This window comes from Vulpes lagopus, chromosome 24 (genome assembly GCF_018345385.1).
Source record: "Vulpes lagopus strain Blue_001 chromosome 24, ASM1834538v1, whole genome shotgun sequence".
Lineage (NCBI taxonomy): Eukaryota > Metazoa > Chordata > Mammalia > Carnivora > Canidae > Vulpes > Vulpes lagopus.
In genome coordinates, this window is record NC_054847.1 from 25,852,316 (window position 1) to 25,876,275 (window position 23,960).

Sequence of the window (23,960 nt, forward strand, 5' to 3'; positions counted from 1 at the left end):
CACATTAAATGCTATGGCACTAAGTATTGATTCATTTCAAGTTCTGATTCTACTGTTGTTCAATTATTAAGCCACAGAAACTGACTTTATTCTGAACTGATGCTAGAAGATATAGCTTTGTTAATATTACATGTGAGATGAAGTCTTCAACTGTACAAAGTGAGTGTACAAACACCTTCACTTATTTCAGCTTTTCTATACTTTCCAGTATTTCTAAATTTGGAAAACAGGGGTAAAAATATAACAGATAGGTAAATTGCTAGGCTATTACTAGAACATAACCAAGGCTTGAAAGCAAAGAAAGGCCATAAATACTCTGTGAAAATACTGAGTGAAAAACATTCAGAGAAGAAACCATTCAATTACCATTAAACAAAGATCGGAGTGCTGAGCAAATAGCCAAGTTGCACTCATGGAACAGATGATGTGGTAGGTACTCCGATCATGGGAAGAATAGGTGTTAGGATGATAGAAACCCAGTCATGGAGATGGGGTTAGTGCCAAGGAAGGTTCTGTAGAGAAGGTGGTCTTTCAGCTGAGGGTTGGTGGTGACTGGAAGTTAGCCAGTTGAGGTAGTGAGAGGTGGGCTGCGCTAAGAGCAATAGAACGTGCAAAGGGCCAGGGGAGGGAGGACGGGGAAGGGGGGGGGAATGGACCAGGCATAAAAAGCAAAACACTCAATCAGAGTATTGATTGAGGTTAAATAGGAGTGAAGGTGGGTGAGGGGAGGGACAAAAATGAGGCCCAAGTTATAACCAGGGGAAGGCTTTTTTGCCCTTAATAATATAAGGCAAGTGGTTTGTGGCCATTTAAGGCTGAGTTGGGGCTGAATAAATGCTCTGTTGCAGTGTGAAGAATGGATTGGGGACAGCACGGCAGATCAAATACCAATTTTAAATCCCTCTTGCCTTTTGAATCTCCACCAAAATAATGGTATGGGAATTTTTAAAAAAGGCCTTGACTTTCAAAGACACAGAGGTAAATTGAGAAAGATGACAATAGGAAAGAAATGTCAACTAAATTTCAGAAGATAGAAAGCAGACGGACGAGTGGTGTTTGAGCAGAGAGGAGGAGGCAGGACACATCCATGCGTGCAGATGATTTTGCTTGCGCATGCAATGTTAGCCAAGAAGCAGGAGCTCATTTGTTCCAGAGAAACTCCAAAGGCTCAGGTATCGGACATATCAGGTACCTCTGGAGGTGCAGATACAGAGCAGAACTGAAACCAGAACTGGTAGCAATTCTATATGATGTGAGCACAAACCCCTCTGATAACTTCCCTGAGCCCACTGCAGCCAGGCAGCTATCTCTGGTCTCCCTTCTACCCCTACCTCCCGTTCCTCACCTCAACAGCAGAAAGGAGGCTTCCTTATCAGAAGGGCTAAGCCCCAGAGACCAGGTAAGGCTAAAGGCAAGGATGAGGGAAATTAAGGGAAAGAATGCCCATTTATTGGTGATGCCTCTCTAGCACCCTTCTCGAACTATTTGGCTCTCAGACAGCAATAGATTCCCCATGTAGGCGATTGGAGGAACCTTTCTCTGGAAACTTACTGGACTGACCTGTCGCCAGTGACATGTAGGGATGCCAAAGCAAAACAAGTGAATCCCCTGTTTGCTCATTCTATGAAAAATGTTACTAGTCCATGAGCCCTGTCTCTGAAATACTAAATATCTTTCAGGGTCTTACTCTCAAATAGGAATGGAGATCCAGGGACCATGAGACTTTTGAGGAAAAAACTATTCACATGAAATAAATATGACCAAGCAAACAAGTACAGAAAAAGGAACTTGAAAGAAATGGAGACAAAGGGAAGAACAGAAGAAAAATTTTTAAAAAACCCTATAATATCCACACTGATAAAATAAGATTTCTAAAAATAAAATAAAATAAAATAAATAAAATAAAATAAAATAAAATAAAATAAAATAAGATTTCTGCATTCATGGTGAGAAAAACAGAGTGTAATAACAAAGGACATTCAAGAACAAAGACGACTGCTTGCAAACAAAAATACTGTAATTGAAAAAGAATCATTAGATGAATTGGAGGATAAGGTCGAGAAAGTTTTACAGAAAGCAGAAAACCCAAAATGGAAAGAATGAAGTAGAGGAAGAGATAACAAAATGAAGCCCATCTAAGTTTCAATATTGATGAACAGGAGTTGAAGAAAATGAAGATGTGGAAAATCACGGGGGGGCAGTGAAAATCAAAGAAACCACATAAGAAAATTCTTTGTGCTGAAGGGAATGAGTGACCAGCAAAAGAAAGGAACAAAGATCCAGTCCAAGCAGAATTTTGGAATTTAGGAGTACCAGCAGTGAAAAAAGAAAGTCTAATGCTTTTTTGAGAGAGCAAACAGGGAGAGTCACAGGCACGCAATCAGAAATAGATGGGACTTCTCAACAGGAAGTTCAAAAAGTAGAAAACAATAGACCATTACTTCAAGCTCAAGAGGAAAATGATTTTCAATGAAAGCTCAAAACTCAAATATCAATCAAATGTGAGACAAGATGAAGTCATTTTCAGACACGTGAATTCTTAAGAAATTGTAGTTCCCATGTACAATGCCTTGTGGTAGATACACCACACTTAAAGGGGAAAGAAAATGAAGAGAGGGACACGGGATCAAGGAAATAGTTGACTCAAGGGCCCAAAGAGCAACTGGAAGGATTAGGAACCAGAGAATGGAGGCCTCCAGGATGGAGATATCCAATGAAAAAAATGGAAAAGATGGGTTTCTTGATGTGACTCACTGTAACAAAATGATGACTCAATGACAGCAACAGAGCTTAGGAATGAGTTTGTGATAGAGACAGACACCGGGCAGATACAGCCAAAGCAATAATTAGCTTCAGGAAAAAGTGAAGAGTTGCTCAAGGAAGGAAACCTAATCACAGAATACAATGATGCTCAGCAGGGAACATTTTTTACATAGCAATAATGCTATAAACACAGAATAATTATCCAAAAGTTGAGATAGAGCCACATTGGAAGGATAGGGTGAGGGAAAGCCTGTATGTGCACACGCACACTCAGGCTGTGAGAGAGCTAAGTCACTTCTACTGGTAGGAAGTAAATAGATAAATATCTATGTTAAAAATCAAGAAATGGTAAGACCAGAAAAAAATAAACCTTTTGTCAGTGGCAGTGTCTCTGTGGGTGGGAGAGCTTAGGAGTAGGGAAAGACTGGGGAAAGGGATTTTGCTTTGTATTATAGACTTTTTTGTACTCTCTGACCTTTTAAAGCTAAGCCTATGTATTACCTTGAGAATTAATGATTTTAATAATCTCTGGAAATTTCTTGCCCAAATATCTTTGAATGTTGCCTCTAACACTTTCTCTAATTTTTCCTTCTGGAAGTCCTATTAGACATGTGTTGGATTCTTATCCTTTTAGTCCTTAAGATCTAGCTACTAGGTCACTAAGTCTCCCTTCATACACATCTAATACTTAACATCTCCACTGAGTACACTTTAATGAATGTATTAAAATTCTACTTAATCCTTTAAAATATGCATTAATTTTTAAAGCATCTTGTATTTTTCATGTTCTAAATTTATTTTTATCTACTGTTTTAAAAACTTACTTTTTGCTTTCTATCCAGAAGTTTCAGTATTTGAAGTTATTAAGGGCCTCATCCCACAGTCAATTGTTAAGAGCCAGCTTCTGACTTGCTAAACTGTAACAGATATTGGACAGGAAATATCAGAAAAGAAAGTTTTGAAGAGAGGTGGGATGACAGATGTAGATCTTGATCACTCTGCCTGGGAAGTGCTATAGATTCTCCAAAGTGAGACAAGAAGAGAGAGTTTTGTACCTAAGTTTTATGCTTCCTTAAAAACTCAACAGTTTTCTAAATTCTAAGACATTTAATTAAACTGTAAGGTAATCAGCAGGTATTTATGGAGTGCCCACTCAAACTGAAATCTCTGCTGCTTTAAGAAAAAACAGACATTTTAAGATATGATTGAATTTCCCTCTTCCAGGGTTTTTTTTTGGGTGGGGGGAAGAAGGGGAGAAAGAGGAAGGGAGAGAATCTTAAGCAGGATCCAGGTCCCCTGCAGAGCTGGAGGCAGGTGGCGCTTGATCTCACAAACCAGAGATCATGACGTGAGCCATGACCTGAGCTGAAATTGAGAGTCCAGTGGAACCACCCAGGCACCCCTCCCTCATACAAGCTTTTTAAAGAGATAGTACATTGGTTGTTGAAGGATCACAACAATCCATGGTCATCCTTCAGGATATGCTGAACGTTATTTTGAGTTTCAACATTAGCTGCAGAAAAGGTTTTCACTTTGCATCTTGAAACAGCTTTTCCTTGAATGATGGGCTCATGAATATGGGCAAGTGTTTTCAAGAGAGAATTATATACAGTCACAGTTTGTATTTTTGTGGGTCATAAACACAGATGTGCAAATATCTCCTTTAATACTAAATTGGATGTAAGTGGAAATTGTATGCTTTTAACCATAAATATTAATAATAACAAACATCCTGGGAAAAGTAACCATTCAATGGAGTTCTCGTATAAAACAACAAAAAAAATCTTGTCATCTTAAAAATGTACCTAATTCCATAATTTAGCTGTATCAAGGGTGTCTGCATCTTGTTAGGATGGGCTATGTTAAAGTATTACATACCACCTGAGCTGTCAATATGTGCCCTAGTTTATACACATTTAACATTTCAATAATATATGCCATGGCATAACCAAGTTCTCAGGGAGTCAAAGCCAGATTATTCTAGAACTGAATGTAAGTTTAGGAGTACAGATAGCAAATGGCCAGATGGCCCTGCAGCAATATCTGCTGAAGGCCGTTTAAAACCAATCCATGGGTAGTAGATGTATTCCAGCAGAGAATTATAGACAACCAACCAAGAGATACTAAAGTCCTACTACAATACTATCTTTGTTAAGCCAGAAATAACATTTTGATTTTATAGAACTGGAGTTCAAACAAATCTTATTCTTTACTCCCTGTAGTAAATAAATGAGCAAAATCAACTCTACTGGCTCACAGGTTTATGGCCCACAGTAGATGTTCAATACGTACTTGCTGAATGAATGACTGCTTCGGTACAAGGAAGTGGAAAGGGTTATGCATACACAATTTTATGCTTTTCTGGGCCCTGATTGTTTTCGTATACTGATGTGTGGTTTGGATGTTTGAGTATGTTTTATTTAGGTGGTTTGCATATGTGAAGTAGGAAGAGGTAAGGTTGGTTGAAGGGTAATTATTTCTTGATGGAAGAATATAAAAAGTATAAACAGCTCAGCTATTGCCTAAGCAAACTCAGCTCTTCGTTCCTGATCTACAATGCAAATAGTATACAAAATAAGGTTTCATTAAAGAGTGACTGTCACATCAATAGGAAAGAGAATGAAGACCTGCTATGCAGTATTATTAGATATATTGAATTTGTTGTCACCAAGATCAACAAAATACTGCTTCGAAGGCCGACACGCCGTGACACAGAAATGGCTTTGCAATACAGAACACTTCTCTGATACAATTTTTTTTCATATTATTGTAATGGAGTTATATCTCTAGAAGAAATGAGTATCAATTTATTGATGGCTTGGGTCACTATTAAAAAAAGTGATAAACTAATGAGAAGGTATCTGTGATAAATAATGATACACTTTGGGAAAAAAATTAGAAACTTTTAAATCACGTGATATGTTCACAACATAAATAATTCTACGTCACATGGTGTAAAATGGGACTTTTCCTATTATTTTCCTATTTCAGCTGAGGTCCTAACCTTGAGGATTACGACCTACCAATGCCAAAAGGAAATGTGAAACACACCTCTGCAGGACTTGCTAAAGGTGGATATATTGGTCCCATGACTCTTACTCTCATCACTCTCTAACAGCCTAAATATGAGGAGGAAATTCACTGGTGTAGATGGACTCCATGAGAATTCCTCGTAGAGATTTGGGATGTTTGCCAGAAGGGACGTTGGCATCTCTTTCCCCAAACTGGATGACTTCCAAGCTGCTGAAACTCAAAATCTTGCCACCTCCACCTGCTCCTAGAACAGAGCTCAGAAGTATTCTTGGGAGAACCTACTGCATATGGGGCATAGATCCTGACAATAGCCCTGATATCAGGATTCTGAAGGTAGGAAGCTGAGTGAAGTCCACACAGCAGGGCAAGGAGATTGGGCAGCAATGGAAGAAGCCTCCATTTTTACCAGTTGAATAGGAGAGGATACTTGATTCCCTCCCACCGCATGTTCCTAGTGGAGGGAAGTCATGCATGCACCATATTGAAAGGTCTATGCTCAAGAAGGTTGATGTCAGGGTAAGGGACAGGATCTGAGAGAAGGAAATGATAAGAGGTCACCCAGAGAGGGTTTCATCCATGCTGGGGAATCCCTCTGTGTGTGAGGTCTTCCCAAGAAGGCCTCAAAAGAACATACCTCTGCACCACACAGAAGAGCTGGTTTTGCCTATTGCATTTGCCTATCCACCCAAGAGAGACCCTCCAACAGCACCAGCTATTTAACAAGCCCTCCTCTCTTTTGCTCCAGCCCTTCCTCTTAGTCAAGAGCCTGCTACAGGAGCTTGAAGGGGAGGACAGGAGGCAAGAAAGGAAGTGCATGTAACTGCTTTATTGAGCAGGCTGCGCTCGATGGATATAATAAGGGACTAGTTTTATTCTCCCCTTTTGCCACTGCCTTCGGACACATCTCAGATCTCCTTTCTCTTCCTGTTGGTGACAGCTTTGGCAGACACCTTGGCTTTCTGGCTTATGATTATTTTCTTCTGGTACTGTTAGCATTTCTTTTTTTCCCCCTTCTGTGTTACAATCTGGGAATAGAAAATGCCTTTTAAAACATGACACTAAAGGTAGAAACCCTAAAAGCAAAGAGCAGGTTCCTCTATGTAAAAATAAGATGTTTTAACATACCTAATGCTTCATAAATACAACTGAAGGGCAGCATGCAAAAGGGAAGAAAATATTTGAAACCTATACAACAAATGAAGAGTTCATCAGTTAACCCTTAGCAATCAGTGGGGCTGGCTGGTAGGCAATCCCAGGTTCAATGAAGTCTGCTACTATGGGGCCTGGGAGCTGTGTGATCCAGGCAATTCATTTCACATCTCCGAGCTTTAGTATTCTCAGCTTCAAAGGGAGGCCAATACCATTACCTACATCAGTGGGCTGTGGGGGAGAATTAAATAAACTAATTTGTGTACACCACTTAGCACAGTGTTCAGCAAAGAGTATGCACTCAAATAAACATCAGTTTTGTATCTTCATCACCATCATTAAATCTCCAAGTGGCTAGCTATGGGTAGTAAAAATCAATTTATAAGCATTCTTCCTCTTTATTTTTGTCTGCATTGCCATGGTTTTCCACAATGAGCATGTGTGACTTCGGTGGGGAAAATACACAAACTATTTCAATTAAAAAAATAAGAATAAAGGCATGTGTGAGCCTCTGCCAACTTTACAAAGTAGAGCAAGGCAGCTGCATGTTTCTCACTTGGACTAGAGTTGGTCATCCTATTTAGTTTGTTATAAAGAATGTCCCTCAATTACCGAATAGGGAAAACGGTTGTCTTCCAACATAGGCAAGAACCATCTGGTCATTCATTGATAGAAATAAATATCTGAACACGAATTATGTTTCCACTGATCAGTATATATACACACAAGACACGAGAAAGGCATAATAAAAGCTTCAGAAAACATTCACAGGAATAGAACTAAACAATTTGTATCACAGCTTTGTGCCATGTTGTCACATCAGGTTTTACTTGTTTATCATATCACTTCATTTACTCTAATGAAAAATTACTCCTAGGACTCAGTTTCCTTTACTGGCATCACCGCTCATTCTGGGCACCAATTTATAAAAATAAGGCAAGGGGAAAGATACTGATGTCATTGTCAGATGAAGCAAAACCACATGAGAGGCCCTGGCTCTGGTGCTCATTTGGGTTAGATCGAAAGAAGAGGGAAGAAGTTCTGGGGTGTATGTGTCACAGTATTTGAAATGGCTGCCCTCCACAAACAAGCCCAATTTACAAGAGAAGAACATACAAGGTAGAAGGGGGTTTCAATTTTTAAACTATGTTACTAAGTACACATTTGCTTCTAAACTTTAAAGCAGTGCTGAATCCCATTTGGACAGAGTTATAGCATTGCTTTAAACACACGCACAGCCCGACACACATACACCATGGAGGTAATCCAGTTACTCCTGCAGCGCAGATGTGCACAAGAATGCTCTAAGTGATTAAGATAGGGCTTTAAAGTTAGTTAATTAGAAACATCTCCCTTTGTATGATCAACACTGATACTAGCTTTGAGTCCTGATTGGCTAAATTTAAATTTAAATTTTAAGATGCATGAAACACTCTTTGGACCTGCTCTGGTGTTAAACTGTCTTAGAGTAAGTAAGGGCCTTCAGTATCCAAAGTTCTTTGGTCAGAACTAACATTTTAAACAATAGAATTCTGCTCATCTGATATGATTAAGCTGAGCTTCTCATAAATAGCATGTATCCTTTCTTGGAGGGAAAGATAACAAAATCCTAAGTGTAACATTTTAAAACCTATCTTGATAGGAAGAAATTACTGTCATTATAACAAACACGACACTGCTTTCCCTCATTATTGGCATGATCCTTTTTTAAAAGGCCATAGGACCACTGAGAGGGTAAATTATAATAATTTATAGGAACCCCTTCAGCATAGTGCTTGGCACAAGTGGTTGCTTAATAAAGTTTCAGTTTCACAGAAATGAAGGTGATTGCTGCTGTAAAAGTGAACCTAAAGAGTCATAAGAAGCATGTACTTATTTTTAAGTTCAAATTTTATTTTCACAAGACTTAACAAATATCAAACTCCCAATTTACATGTTATATAGGAGAAAAAAAACATTTCTGCCTTTGGAGATTTTAAAGTTACAGTCACACGAAGGCTCAAAGGTCAAATGAGGCTGCTTCCTATTGGCCTCACATTCCTTGACCCAAAGCCATATCCACAAAAGGTCACTCCCAGTCTCTTGGGATCATGTTGACAAGACCATTCATTCACAGATTAGCAGAACAATCCAACTTCCTTGGTTTATTAAAGAATGGATCAGTTTAGGTCATCTTCTGACAAATACATATTACTCTTCTATCGGAAAACAATATGGATGTATTCTTTGAAAGAGATACACTTGATCATTTCCGCCTGGTAGGACTAAAGCTGCTGGTGTTAATGGCAAAGACATTTGTGTGCAAAACTGTGGACTTTCGATCTTGTTTTATTTGCATTTTGTTCATGACTCCAGAGAAGTGGATAACAATGCCAACTAAATTTTGTTCTCACTGAAGTGTCACATAGATCCTAGAAACAGAGATGGGAGGGAGGGTAGGATACGTGAGTAAAAATCCTTCTTTAGAAGGGGGACTGTTGCAAGGCACCTTTAGAAGCAAACTGTCTGGGACTCAAATTTCAGGGTAATCACCTCTCAGGTAAGTAGCCCTGGGCCAACAAGATAACCATTGTTGTTTCACTTATTAAATGGGAGTAACTTCTTAGGGTTATTTTAAGGATTAGCTGAAATGGTATATGAATGATTGATGCAGAGCAGAGACTATATATCGGTAAGTCCATCTCACACCAAGGCCACTCGCTCCAGAAAGAAAACAAAACAAACTTGCTTAGACTAGATATGCCGGTTACGGATGTTTTGGGTGCCATATTTGGAGAGAGTCTCCCAGAAAAGTTTCAGAACTAGTTGATGAATTCAGATCTTTTCTTCTTTGTTTGTTTGAAATTTCTGCTCTAAATAGCTATCACTGTCCTTCACCTTGCACTGGTGGCTATCAGTGGCATTACTGGTATAAAAACTTCCCAGATACCAGAGTAGTGAGGATGGTAAACTATGATGACAACAACCCTCCATCCCTTATCATATCTTCTCGTCTTTCTATTATTTTTGATTGGCGTAGCTGCATAAGGCACTCAAAGGAAATCATGAAGATACAGGAAAAAAGCTGTTGGAGAAATATGTTTTAAGCTAGATGTTAAGTGCAGAGATTTGAGGATAAGCTAATAAAAAACATGGTAGCAAGCTCAGAAAGAGGGAGGTGATGAACAGGAAAGAGTCTCATACCTAGCCAGCAATATCAAAATTTTCACTTTTTTCTTCCCAAAGATTCTACTTATTTATTCATGAGACACACAGAAAGAGAGGCAGAGACATAGGCAGAGGGAGAAATAGGCTTCCTGCAGGGAGCCTGATGCAGGCGGGAATTGATCCCAGGATCCTGGGATCATGACCTGAGCCAAAGGCAGACAACCACCGAGCCACCCAGATGCCCCTCAAGACTTTCACTCCTAAAAATGTTTTCCCCTCTTTAACTTTTTCTTAGTCAAAATACTATCTAGTAATAGCTTATACTCAAGTACTGAATAGTTTTGAACAGGTAGGCAGATATTAAGGGCCTATTGTGTTACTGCCCATGCCTAACTAAAAAGGCTATTTCTTCCATATGTCATAGAAAGAAAGTTGTTGGAAATATTGTGTCTTTTGGCACAACTTTTTGGGATTCTTTTCATTTTTCTTTATCTATATATGTTCACACAGGCAAACTGCAAAAGTAATTCAATGTTATTGTGGGATAAAATTAAAATTTTATTGAAGAGTGTTCTCTGTAAAAATAGTAATGCACTCATTAGTTTTTCAAAACCAGTTAGAATTATGGGAATCAACTGGTTGAAAAAGTTGTCTAGAGTAGACTTTGTATGATGTTCACGAAAATAGATATTATCTTTCACAACAATAAAATCTACCCATAATGCCTTCTTAAAAGAATTTCTCTACAACTAGAAAAACTTGATGGAATAGTTCTTTGTAAGTTTAAATCACAGGAGAAAGTCTAAATAATATTCAAGACATAAATCATGTGTCATATTACCTCCAAATCACTAATTATTAACCTGGAGACTGTGAATGGTCTTCAGGGAGTCTTTGAAGCCCCTGTAATTATATGGAAAAATTGTGCGTGTGTGTGTGTGTGTGTGTGTGTGTGTGTGTGTGTGTTACCTACTTGCCTGTTTCTGAAGACTAGAGTATGTTAAGTTCACCTGACTTCTAAAGGGATTTATAATACCCTCCTAGGTTGAGAGTTTCTTCATTCCTAAATATATTTTATATGACTGCTCTTTGTTAGGCTCTATGCTAAGCATGGGAGCACCCTGAAGATGCAGTGCTTGACCTCTCCTCTATATCTTAGAGTCTAGCAATTGTTGTGAATAGGGAAGGGGGATGGAATCATTAATCTTATCATCCTGCTAACTACTTTTCTCTCCTAATTCAACCCCATCCCATCGATTCTTCTTCCCTAGAACTCACACTCTCCTTGGAACAAATTCTCCATCATATATAATCCATATTGAATTCCACCACTGCACCTCCACTGATGTTATTCAATCAAATTGAGGTGCCCTCTACTATCTTCAAAGGTTAGTTCAAGACCGACCTTCCTCAAGATGCTTTCTCTGAGACTCTAGAATGTTGATGATTACATATGTGCTCTGCTGCTTTCCCGTAACTTCATTTCCCCTTCTGAACTAAAAGTAAGCTCTAGAAGGTAGGAATCCTATCTTCCAGGCAGTATTTTTGTTTGTGTTCCTGCCTTGGTTGAGTCTACTCTAGATGCTAGTTTGTTTCCTGCTAGAGAAGATGAATAGACCTTAGGACATCTCTCTGACCTAGATTATAACGGAAGCACAAAAAGATCTTAGAAGGGAATCCGATAGAAAAAGATGTTAAGAAAAGAGAGGAAAATAAATGAAAAGAGAAGAGTCAGCAAAAGAATACATGCCAAGAGAGACAGGAAGACAAGTGTGCAATTGGAAGTACACCAAAGGTGCTGGGCTCTCCGTGGAGGGTGATTGCAGATACACCACAAAGCTCTAGGAATATTCTCAGACCTTAGGAGGTAGGCACAATGCTGTTACTAATTGCAGGCAGAAAAGAATCCTCATGGAACTTGTTCATGGCTGTGAACAAAGCTGTAGCCAAGCTAAGTAAGAGGCACGTTGTCTTCCTACAGCATGAATCTTAGTAGGAGATGGAGCCTGCCAAGATTCATAAAATGTACCCACTTCTGTTCAATGCAGTGGGAATGAATGCTACTGCCAGACAAAGTTCATAATGCTGTGATTCTTAATGAGGATGCAAATCAGAAGTTTTAAAGCACTCGGGGAGTTTTAAATGTCTAGGACCCACTCCCAACAACTCTGATTCAACTGATTTGGGATAGTCCCTGGGCACTGGTATTTGTTTATACCAGGTGATTCTTATGTGCCACCAGAAGGGAGAACTACTGTAATCGCCATCTAGGAAGAAAATTCAAGGACTTGGGGAGGAGGGTATAGTTGTGGGGAGGATCGGGGGAGGGGTGGTATTGATGAGTGGTGTTTATCTCTTCTTTATTTTTTTTTTATTTTTTATTTTTATTTTTTTTTATTTATTTTTATTTTTTTATTTTTTATTTTTTTATTATTATTATTATTTTTTATCTCTTCTTTAAAGGAAAGGTTATAACTCTAAAAGCAAAAGTGAGATATAAGGAGCAAACAGGTGGCCACATGGACAGTGCTAAGAGTTGGTTTTATGAACTCCAACAAAGGAAAGAATACATTAGGAAAGTGTTTTACATGAAGGTAGGAAAGACTATCTTTCATTTCCCAGTATCATCAAGAAGCCTCTAAGCTAAATTTTGGACAGGGAAGAGGGAGAAAAATGCTCAGAGACAATCATAAAACCGGAAACCATGGGGGATAAAACAAAGGAGTAAGCGGTAAACATGCCCAGACAATTTCAGGGAAAATAAAGGGAAACCAACTAGGATGAAAACTTTGCGACTATGAGGTCTGTATGCCAACACACAAGGTTGAACGAGATTGATTTAACTTGGAATTTTTATGCAGGATGGTATGATCTTAAAGGGTAATGATTCACTTCTAAGGTACTGCAAGGGAACGGGCAAAGGGAATCAGGTACTAACTAAGAAGCAGGTACTACCTGTTGATTCCCTGCTGCCCAGGAAGGCCACGTGGGTGGTGAGCACTGCTTTTACTTTCCTGTCTTGATGCCCATTCTGCTTCTCATGGGACACCAGGCTCCCTGCCCTGGCCATGGCCACACTGAGGGCTAAGCCTGAAGCCCAAGCCAAGGTGGATGTGTTCTGTGAAGACTGTATACTAAGACAGAGAGCTTGCAGGGGAGCTATCTCCCCAAGACTTCTGAGTTGGATGCATTTTTTTTTTTTTTTGAGAGAGAGGGAGGAGAGAGAGAGAGAGAGAGAGAGAGAGAGAGAGAGAGAGAGAATGAATGCAGGAGGGGGCAGAGGGAGAGAGAGAATCTCAAGCAGGCTCCACATGGAACCTGACATGGGACTCAATCTCACAACCTTGAGATCATGACCTGAACTGAAATCAAGAACCAGACACTGGGGATCCCTGGGTGGCTCAGTGGTTTAGCACCTGCCTTCCGCTCAGGGCGTGATCCTGGAGTCCCGGGATGGAATCCTGCATCAGGCTCCCTGCGTGGAGCCTGCTTCTCCCTCTGCCTGTCTTTCTCTCTCTCTCTCTCTCTCTCTCTCTCTCTCTCATATGAATAACTAAAATCTTAAAAAAAAAAAAAAAAGCCAGAGACTTAACTGACCAAGCCACCTAGGCGCCCCTGAAGTGGATGCATTTTTAAAGGAGCCAACTCTCAATGAAGCCAACCTGAGCAATCTGAAGGCCTGACTGGACATCCCAGTGCCTGATCCAGTCAAGAAGAACGAGAAGGCTGAGTGGAAGAAACAGCAGATGAGAGAAAACAAAGATGAACAGAAGAAAGAGGAAGATGAAGACAAAGGTCCTCCCTGTGGCCCCACGAACTAAGATAAGATTGTGGTCCCCATTCAATGTCTAAAGCCTGAGATCAAGGATGTCCTGGAGCAGCTCAATCTGGTCACCACCTGGTTGCAGCTACAGATACCTCAGATCGAGGATGGGAATAATTTTGGAGTGGCTGTCCAGGGAAAGTGTGTGTGCACACCTTCGCACTAAGCTGGAAGGCTTCCACACCCACATCTCCAAGTACTTCTCTAAGGGGGCCGATGCTGTTACCAAGGCAGTCAAGCAGCCCCATGTGGGTGACTACTGGCAGCTGGTGCACAAGCTCTGCATGAGGCAGAGTCCTGGGACATTGGGTTAATGATCATGGAGATCCATAATGCTTATGCTGTGTTATATGACATCATCCTGAAAAGCTTTGGGAAGCTCAAGAAGCCCAAGGGAGAAACAAAAAGAACAATCTATTGAGAATCTCCTCTTATTCTGCAATGGGCATGCAAAGACCTTCCTATCTTTTACACAGCACTCTAGACTTTCCCCCATCTTCAGCCTGTTGGTTTCTCCCTCTCCTTGCCTCTGAGGCACAATAGTCATATCATTGCTCTTAAAAAAGAGAGAGAGAGAGAGAGAGAGAGAGAGAGAATGCAAGCATTTAAGTATTAGGATTCTGGGTTCAAATCCTGGACTTTTCACTTATGATGGTGCAGCCTTGGGCAAGCAAGTTACTTTACTTCCCCAAGCTTTGATGTCTTCATAGTTAAAATGGAGAGGATTATATCTCCACCATAAGAATTACTGTTAGTATATTTTGTATCAAATGAAGTCATAGCAAGCAATAACCTAGTATGGAATGTGGCACATAGCAATCACTTAATAAATACTAGCTTTTTAATATTAGTGCTATTATTAAGAGCAAGTCCTGGCCAAAAGGAAAACTTCATCCAAGAGAAAAAGATTTGCTCAAAGTAGAGAGCTACGTACATTACCAGGACCGTAATAATTGTCTTGTAGATTATAAATATGCATATGTGTATGTATGTATATATTCCTTCTTGGAAGTGCACTCCTGACTGCCAGGCCAGGTAGAGGGCACGGTTTGGTAAGAGAGACTACAGAACAGGCACAGAAGTAACAGAAAGTAGTGGGGGACTTCAACCATGAGGACACCATCTGGAAGGCTTGCTTGGCAAAAACACAATATTGGATACATTCTTGACTCACTTTGCTAAGAGTTTAAGCTCTAAAAAGGCAGATGAAGCAAGTAGGGAAACTACTTTTCTGGACTTAAATCAGACAATTAGAGATGGAGGGGTGAGGAGGGGATGTGGAAATGATCAGGAACTTGAAAGAAAGCAGCCACTTAGCAGCATGAAACTCTTAGCAACAGAGGAAAAATATGGAGAGTAAATAGAATTTGGTATACGCAAATCTGAGAACAGATAGGTATTATCCCCCGGGAAAGATGGTGTGGGAAGTGCGGTATGAGTGCAGACCATGTGCATGCAGAACAAAGCTAAGAAGAGAAGGTCTTCGAACCCCCGGGGGTCCTACAGTCAGGGAGTCTACCCGTTTTCTGCTGCTTGTTCCTTGTTCAAGAGGGTAGGATTGGGGTGAACGGCTATACTGAGGAAATCTCATTTTGGATCTTTCAATTGTATGAACAATGAGAGCTGTCCCCTCAGATACAATGACCACTAAGATACCCACCAATGAAAGAGTCTAGGATTACTCTTTTGATCTCTTACCAAGTGAGAACAGAGACCTGGACATAGCAACGCCAGTCTGGCTTCTGGGCTTTCGATCCCCTCACCCCAGTGAGGCTGGGTGTTTCATCCGCATGCACACACAGCACTGCACACCACTGCCTGGTGTGCCAGCCTCTAAGCTCCTAGGGTGATTCTACTCTGCTCACTTTTGAAGTGCGGCCCCTGGCACTGAAACAGTTAATCATTTGTTTCCAGTTGTTATTCAGAGACTTGTGGCCTGTGTCTTAGGCCACACTTTCTAGTTAAGGTTGCAAGACCATGAGAGATGCTGGTTGCTGGATGCCGCACTCAGCTTGAGATCCCATCTCCTCCAAAAATTCTATTTGGAAATGGAAAAATACCCGACTAGTTTAATTGAGGTTGCTGATGATCCTCATTCCACCCTCCCGAAAGTACTATGCTTCATGTTTAAGGGGAGTTCAATTAAAGTCAATGTTATTCTCCGGGTTCCTGTTTTTCCTTTAAATTACCTGGTGCCAGAGCCACTGTTTTGTTTTGTTCTGTTTCATTTTTGTTTGAAGGGGAGGGAGTTGGAAATGACCACTTCAGTGACAGCCTGAAACAAATTCCCTTTTCTTGAGGTTGGTCTCTCAAGTACTTTCCCAACGTTCACTGACAAGGAAATTTATTCATTCTGATGTATAGCTTAGCCATAGCCTCTAGTCATCCGTAATAATAGATAGCACTGCAACCCTCAACAGAAATGGTTTTTAAGCTCCAATATAACAAAAATATTCTATACTTCTTAAAAGCACACATGAAATGGCTTTCATTTTCTTATTCAACAGATTATATACCTTAAAAATGCATTACATTTTAATCGCTGTTACAATTTAAATTTATAAAAAGGCTATAGTTATTTTATAATAAGAAACAATCACCAGTGAGTATCTATACGTCAAATGCAAAGAACATAATGGTTATCAATCCACAAGGGAACTTAATTTAAGTTAACACTTGACAGATGTTTAGAACCTTTGAGGCACATATCTGTCAAGTTTCAAAGAGGCCAATAATAATGGTGTAAGAAAAGTTTAAACATTTTCTTCATCAGAGCAGTTTCGGGAGAAGTATCAGTTTATAATCTAGTTAGAAATATTCCTCAACAAAATATGACATCAATTTAACTAGAGAATATTTATTCTGAAAATTCAGGTCCTTTTCCATCCATTCCAGAAAGTCTAATGTAGATTTGCTAAATGAAGCTGCAAAGAAATAGATATTTGAAAGTGAAGGGGACTCCCTAAATCACCTGGCCCTGCCTTATTTTGCTGCATCTCTGTATTAAACTAATACCAGGATTCCAGAGCATGTAATTTCCTGGTTAGTGGAAATCCCTCTAATCAGGATATTTAGAATCGCTGTCTCCTTTAACTGGACTCCTTTTGTATTGTATACAACGCAGAGGGAAATGCTATCATAACACTTCAATAGTTAAGTGACTTTATGAGAAAAATAGTTCCAAATGTTTCCTAAAACCCTCCAAACCGCACCAAAGAACATTATCGTAATATTATGTTTCCCCATTGCCTCCATTATTTAAACTTGCCTCTCTTGAAATGATACTTGGATGAGAAACTTAGGTTTATGTAATGTATAAATTGTTTCAAAAGGAAAAGCCTTGGCTGCATAATTATTATATATGTAGACATGCCAGATAATTTAATGTTTTCAATAGCTTTTCTTCATTAATTGACAAAAGAGTATACTTAACGCTTTTGGTTACTAGAGCTTTTGGGAGGACTTATTTTTGCGTCTCTAACCTAAGCTCTCCAAACAGACATTGTAAAATTCTCCTAAGTTCAGTATTGAACACAAACAAAAACATCATAAATAAGTACATATTACATCTAAAAGCTAGTTTTTGGCATAGGACATATAACCCACGTACACTGTATATCACAGCAAAGTAGCATAACAATGCATTTCAGTGAGCCTAGCATCAAAAAGAACCTTAATGGCAGGTTAACATCTGATTCAGCCCCATGATGCTCCGTCTGCAGCTATAAGCTGCAGCTTTCTTGGGGGGGGGGCGGGTAATCACAGTACATATAATGTTCAAACAATAGCCTTGAAGTAGAAACAGCCCAAATGTCCATCAGTAAATAAATGAATACATAATGGTAGTAGCACAGACATACTCTGAAACACTATTCAGCCATAAAAAGGGATGGAGTATTGATACACAATGGCAGATGGGGGAGCTCTGAAAACATTATGCTAAAGGAAAAGCAGCAGGACACAAAAGTCACATGTATGATTCCATTTTGATGAATAGATAAATTCATAGAGACAGAACACAGACTGGTGGCCACCAGGGCTGTGGGGGAGGGAAATATGGGAAGAAAGTGCTTAGTGGGGAAGAGGTTCCATTCTGGTGATGGAAACGTTCTGGAACCAGTCAAAAGTGAACTATTCACTTTAAGACGGTTATATTTCATGCTGTATGAATTTCTTTTTTTTTTTTTTTAAGATTTTATTTATTTATTCATGAGAAACACGCAGAGAGAGAGGCAGGCTCCACGCAGGGAGCCCGATGCGGGACTCGATCCCAGGACCCCAGGATCACGCCCTGAGTCAAAGGCAGACGCTCAACTGCTGAGCCACCCATTATGCTACATGAATTTCATCTCAACATATTTTTGCAAAGACTGAATAGAAGATATTTACCGCCTACTCATAAGCAGCTGTCCTTCAGTGCTGACGGGAACATAATGGCATGGGCACTCTCTGTGTGCCCCCGTCCCCTCACCCTTCACTCCAGGCCTGGGAGGGGGTGTGCACCCAAACCAGAGGGCTCTGGGGATGGCAGCACATATGCCACACAAGCCAGAAGGAGATGTTCAGGGCTGCAGGGATGGGGCAAAAAACAAACAAACAAATGCCCTCGGGCCACTCTGTTCTGATTTAAACTTTGAAGAACTGTTCTTCTGAAATTGTACATACAGTATTCCACAGACACATGTTTCAGATAACCATCTCAAACTGTAATATAACACTCATCAATGACTAAGGAAAACAATTTTCTACTTTATTATCAGACCTTTTTAGACATATGTAATACATTCAGGCAAAAAGAGAAAAGGATTCTGGAATTTTGGCAATTTGATAAAATGGATATAGAAATCTCCTTAGAACAACTCAACGGTTCAGTTCTCATTAAAAGCCTTTCTGTAACACAACGCTTCGACTGCTAGATGATTTTAGAAGAAAAATATGCCACTGCTTCCATTTGAGAAAAAGTATAGACTTGAAACTAGAAGCAACTGGCTCCAATCTTAACTCTGTCACTCACTGTGTGACCTTGGTAAAAAAGAAAGAAAGAAAAAAAAAAAGGTCTCTCTGAGCCTCAGTTTCTTTATCAGGAGAATGTTGATAATGCCTCCACTTTTGTGATTTAAATTATAATGGCTATGCCTGACATGTGGCAAGTGCTCAAGAAATGTCTTTTCTTGACCTCTTTCTCCAGTAAAAAATATTTATTTATAATCATTCATTGTTGGGAACATCATATAAACTCTATAAGCAGGAATGATTATACTGTGGCAGGGATTTCTCCCTCCTACTTTGAGACATTTCATAGAATTGGATCTATACATCTAAATTGAGGAGTGGAGAGGGAGACAGGAAATTAGATGGCAAACAGTTTGGAAAGCGTCCTTAAAAGATTTTGTGCTTGGGTAAATTAAGAGTCTAAGAGTTCCACCCCATAGTTATGATGACATAGCCATGACATAGTTACGGTGACATAGGATGCATAGCGATGTATCCCATCCCAGATAGGGAGAAAGCTTGCTCCTCTGTAAGTAGGTATTAGTTCTACAAATGTCTTGCTTCTCCAACAGTTTAAAAACAAGAATATAACTCTCCCTACACCCGAAGAACATTTAAAAACATGAGATAAAGTGTTGTAGTTTCCTTTTAAGCAATTTAGCCATTATTGGGTACTTGTACAAAAATAAGAAGCAACTGCAGAGAACCGAAGACTGTATGCAATGGAACATTTAAAAATAATTAAGAGATACTGTTCATGCTCTCTGAGGAACTTATGGTGTGGGGGCAATATCAGCAACGAGACTTGAAAATACACACTTTCATAAAGACTTGAAAAACGATGGCTATTTTTCCCTGTTGACGTACCATACAAACAGATTTAACCTGATGCTATGTAGGAAACTTAACCTCAATAGAAATTAAATTCAAATTAAATTAAAAATCAAGAATGTTGGGACACCTGGATCACTCAGTTGGTTAAGCATCTGCCTTCAGCTCAGGTCATGATCTCAGGGTTCTGGTATCGAGCGGCCCCTTGTTGGGGCTCCTTGATCAGCGGGGAGTCTGCTTCTCCCTCACCCTTCCTCAGCTCATGCTCTCTCTCTCTCAAATAAATAATAAATAAAATCTTTAAAAAAAAAAAAAAAGAATGGGGTGTGGATTTTGCATTATTATTTTTTTAAAGTATGAAGGAACTTAAGATAGAAAGAGACCACTTATGTGACAGTAAAGAAAACATAGTAAAGAATATTTGTTTTTACTTACCTTGTGTGAAAAAAAAATCATCCTTCTCCCTGGCATTTATGTAACTTTTGACTTTGGGGACTGCACAATTAAAATTTTTATAGAACCACAGAATTGAGATTGTAGAGTAGCCAGAGAAATTATTTAATTTTACTCCCTCTTTTTAAAGTAGGGAGCCAAAGGTCTAAAACACCTGTTTTCTGAAAGGGTATTCCAGAAAATATTAATTCCTCAGGATTTTGGTAAATGCTCTATGAGTTCAAATCATCACCATCATCATCATCATCATCATCATCATCACCATCTATGGTTAAATATTAAGTTTTGGAAAAGTTAGATTAAATAAAGATTAGATTAAATAAATTTAGAGATATTTACTTATTTCGGGGATTCTCAGACTTGAATAAGAATATGCTTTGTGACTATTTATAGGGAGAAAAAATATGCAGCTACCCCTGTACTCTCCCTTCTTCTTTTTTTTTTTTTTAAAGGAGCATTTCATGGAACTACATGTAGAGAACACATTTTAGGGAACGCTACCGTAGAAAATTTAACTCAAAGATATGACTGTGAGCTTTGCCTCTGTCAAGGGATTAGAACTATGTCTTCAAGCTTTTGGGCTAGGGAGTCTTCTACTATCATTATTCTGAACCAATAATGGAAAATAAAAATGCATTTTCCGAGAAATATTCACAAATCAAATATGCCATTTGCTTACAGACCTGGGGAGTAATGCCACCATGTCCTTGATATCATCCCATATGGCCACAATCCTGTCCTAGTTTCTGTTTGGGTCACTTCTATTTTTAAGTGGAGGTTTACAGGGACCAGAAAGGCAAAGAAGCAATAGTGAGTGCTGTAACATTCATTTCCAATACACTGATCAGCGTTGGCCTTGGTTTTTTTAAAACTTCTTTCAATTGACATGGCTTGCTTATTTTTTTAAAGTTGACTCAGTAGCCTTGTTAGAAACATGTACTTTGGAAACCATTTGATGAAATGTCATTGAAGCTACTTGTGTACTTCTGGAAAACTATGGCTGACTTGCTGAGAACCTGGTCTACTTTAAGAAATATATGCCATTCAGAGTGATAAAAATAGGGGCTATGTATTCTCAATAGCTAATAGCAAAGGCTTATACAATAAATATGTCCCCTTCGCTTCCATGGACTCCTTTTTTTCTTTAAATATCCCGCAAAAGAAAGGAATAAAAGTTGACTTTTGGAATACTTTTAAAGTATTCTTTAAGTTCAAAGCAGAAAATGCCCATATTCAGTTTCAACTTTACATGCTTATGTGTGCAAATGCACATCCATATGTGTATGGCAGCAGTGATAACTGTATCACACTCTGGATACAACAAATTCCCATGGTTATTGTTTTAAAGAAACTGTGGCCTCACGATTGTTCTATTTGACTATCACTTGTTTCTGCGTGAGTTAATTTGCACTTGACATTGTTCATTTACTTCACTAGACTTATGCCACTTTCTAAAAGAAGAAAACAATGTTATATTTTTTTTCCTGTTTGCCCTACTTGGAGGTTTAGGGCTCCAAGTTGTTTTTTAAGGACACGCTCCTCTCATCTACTGTATATACTAAAAGCATCTATGCCAGTAAGCTATATATATGTCACTAAGACCCTAAAAGTTCATGGCTGTAAAGATAAGAGGATCTTGCAATAAGGTGTCAGAAAATCCAATAACTGGAATGAAAGAAAAGAAACAGAAAGAAACATGGGATGGAGCAAAGTAAGAGTTTATGAGGAAAGAAGCTTAAGTAGGTGAAAATCTAGAATCCCAAGCATGGGGGACAGAAAAAGGAGACTTCAAAGAAACGACTCAGTTATCAGATGATGGCAAGAACTCAAACCCAAATACTGACACACCTGTCAGTGGCTCAAAGCTCCTTAACCAACACAGAGAACACAGGATGTGACTCAGACAGTGAGACAGATTTATCATTATTTTTCATTTTGCTAAAAGAAATACACTGTTATAACTTCTCTCTTCCAAAATGGACTCCAATTGGGTTGGTATCATTGGAAACATGTGAGTACATTTTTGGTCTCTGGAGGTGGTCACGTGCTTTTTTTTCCATTCAATCATTCATTCATTGACTATGCCAGATACTGTCACTGCCCTTGGGAATTTCACAATCTATTATAATAAATATGCCCCAAATTACTAAATTTGGGGGTTGAGCCATTTTAACTCATAACCTGAAGTTAGAGTTCAAAAGACTAAGTGTGATGACTAACTTGAGTAATATCTTAGGTCACAATAACTACTAAAGCTGGTTTTCTTGGGTGGTTCCTAAATCATTAGTGGAGGACATTTCTCAAAATATTTTAAGAAATAACATCAGTAGTGAAATAACTCTAGTTTTGTGAGAGCACAGTTTGAAAAGTAATGCTCATCTGAATGAATAACTCGAGAAAAATATTCTGTAAGTATCTGCTGTATACAAATAGTATACAGCACACTTTTCTAATGAAGCTGTATAAAGCATAACCCATGCTGTTAGAACACTTATGTTCCAAGAGAAAATAGTTACAGTGAACCATAATATAAGACAGACTCTAAGCATCATATCTATTCTTACTACTAGCAAATCTCCTTAGTGTCTTGTATTTAGCATTGTTCTGTGGATATAGTGATAAACAAGATGTGGCCATGACTTCAAGGAGTTCACGATCTAGTGAAGTAAATAAAAGAGGTGAAAAGGAGAGTTTTAGTGTTGTGAAATGAGGGCTAGGATCAGAGTGGGTCCAGAGCCTGCTGGAGCATGGAACCAATTTAGAGGAGGCTTCTTAGGGGCTCTGCAGGATAAGTGAGAGTGAGCCCTGGAGGGGAGGTAGGATGTAGTTCAGGCAGATGAGGGAATATATGGGGAGGTGGAGGCAAGAAGGACCTGTCTGGGAGTGTCGTTCCCCAGGGCAGGATTTGTGTGTATATGGGGAGCTGGGATAAAAGTGCTAGGAAAAAAGAGACTGGAGAGATAATCACAAAGGCTACATAATATGCCCTGCTATGGAGTGAGGCCTTTGTTGAGATGGCAAGAATGCCACAAATGACCCTCTATGTGAGTTCATAGAGGAGATGCCTTTTGGCCGGTATGTTTTTTGCAGGGAAGCTTTCAACAGAATGAATGACACTTCAGGATAGGCGGCCTACGGAGTGGAGAAAAAACAACAACAACAACAACAACAACTAAGGGCTAGGCTGCATTCAGGCACTGGGGTCAATATTAGACAAAGTACAGAGGAAAGAGGTAAGTCCAGCTTGAAGAAAGGGACAATGGTAAGAAGTGAGATAAGACGAGAGAGATTGTGGACATGCTAAGGAGCTTAAATGTTATTCCACCGGCCAGTGGGAGAGCTTAAACCTGGATGAACAGAAAATAGTAGCATTATTTACAGGAAAAACCACACAGAACAAGAACAAACGATGTTTGCAATGCAAAAGCAGAGACAGAAAGAGGAAGAGAAGCTGGTCTTTAAAAGAACATGAAGAGTTTGGTTTTGGTCTTGTGTCATGGATTCATCATAGTCCCTAAGATCACAAGGATTGAAAAGAGAACTTGAACTCACCATCTCCTTTTGGTGAGTCTTGCCTGGCCTGACAGTTTGCAGAAAAAGCCACTTGTCCACTCAAAGATCTATTCAGATCGCCAATGGGTTTCATAAAGGCATCCCAATGCCTAACATGGGATAAGGGCTTCTAGGCGGGCACCTGGGTGGCTCAGTGGTTGAATGTCTGCTTTCAGCTCAGGTCATGATTCTGGGGTCCTGAGATTGAGTCCCACAT

At 39.4% G+C, this 23,960-nt stretch overlaps 1 protein-coding gene and 1 pseudogene across 13 annotated transcripts in view; one reads left to right on the forward strand and one right to left on the reverse strand.

Annotated features, from left to right (window-relative positions):
* The window catches only part of GTDC1 (glycosyltransferase like domain containing 1), a 387,156-nt gene that overhangs the window by 75,389 nt on the left and 287,807 nt on the right, over nucleotides 1-23,960 (reverse strand). The window lies entirely within an intron of this gene.
* On the forward strand, nucleotides 13,161-14,336 carry LOC121481788 (annotated as a pseudogene).